At 22.6% G+C, this 1572-nt stretch overlaps 1 annotated feature.

Moving 5' to 3' along the window:
* Positions 1-3: 3 nt before the first annotated feature.
* Positions 4-1521: a repeat region (transposon crapaud).
* The last annotated feature ends 51 nt before the right edge of the window (positions 1522-1572 follow it).

Genomic DNA, 1572 nt, shown 5'->3' on the forward strand with positions numbered 1-1572 from the left:
TCGACCTAACCTACTATCGATTAGCTTCTCGCTTATATTTAAAAGCTTAAAGATAAATTACGCCTTTCCTATAATATCTTTACGTAAAAAAACGCTATACTCTACTAGGAGATATGTACCTTACGTAGGGAGGGAGAGCGTGCTAAGCTCGAGGTACCCGATTACTATAGAGGCGTAAAGGGAGAGCTAAAAGGGTTCCTGATTTAATTTAAAGCTTACTTTCGGTATTACCCTTTTCGTTTCTTAAACGAGGAATTTAAAGTTATATATACTACGTTCCGGCTTAAAAATAAAGTATTTACTTAGTTCGAGCCGATTTTAGAAAATTATTTCGATAATAAGTATGACGAGAAAGAGGATATTACGAAAAAATATTTTAAGTCGTATAAAGGCTTTAAAGAGAAGATTAAAGAGATATTTAAAAAGTATAACGAGGGTAAACGTACCTAGGAGCGACTAACTAACTTTAAATAAATTCGATTTATTACCGATTACGTTATAGTATTTAAAATAAATTATATTAAATAAAGCGATTAAAGATTATTAATAAATATATTATAATAATAGTCCGTATTAATAATTAATAATATTAATACTATAAAAAGCGTAAAAGTATATACGTATAAGGATTTTATTACTTTAACGATAAAAGGAAAAAACGGTTACACGGGACTTATATTTCGGGGATTATATATGTAAGGCTTATAAAAGTTAATATTATTTAATAATAAAGGTTATAAGGTTAAAGTAAAAATAATTTTAAGTATTTTAATTATAATAAGGTAGGATATTTTAAGAGGGACTATAGGGTACTTAAGTAATTTAGATAGAAAAGAAAGATCGTAGTAATTATTATATTAAAAGGACCGAGAGTTATAAAGGTTATAGTTATTAGGTATTAATAAGGTAAAGCGAAGAATTATTATTAAATATATATATAAAAGAATATTAAATACGTAAAAGACGGAAAATAGGAGGAAACTAAGTAAGTATAATTAAAAAACTTTATATTATTAAATAACTTAAAGTAAGAGGATATTTTTAAATAATATAATTATTTAAAAAACGATTTACGGCCCTTCGCGGGAGCCAATAACTTTTAACAGATTACGAATAATATTTTTATAAATATTAATATAAAATAAAGGTATAAAATAATAATCCGGTATTCGTTAACGAAGTTACTACTATATAGGAAGGAAGTAAGAAAAATAAATATTTTTAAATTATAATATATTAAAAAAATATTTAAATAATAATATTAATAAATAAAAATATAAAAACGAATTTAATTTCGTTATAGTTCGTATATTAGGTTAGGATATTATAAAAGAAAAAAAAGGAATAAATTATTATATAAGGATTATTTTTAACTTAAAGAGTTTATAAAAAAATATTACTTTTAAATATTATAGTCGAAGGAAAAATAATATTAATTATATTTAATATTATAGATATAGGACTTTCGAAAGATATAATCTTAAACTAATTTTAATATAAAAATTATAATTTAAATATCGATTAGAGGGGAAATAATTATTTACGATTAAAAGAATTTTAAAAATATTTAAT

This window comes from Podospora anserina, chromosome 6, assembly GCF_000226545.1.
Source record: "Podospora anserina S mat+ genomic DNA chromosome 6, supercontig 2".
Lineage (NCBI taxonomy): Eukaryota > Fungi > Ascomycota > Sordariomycetes > Sordariales > Podosporaceae > Podospora > Podospora anserina.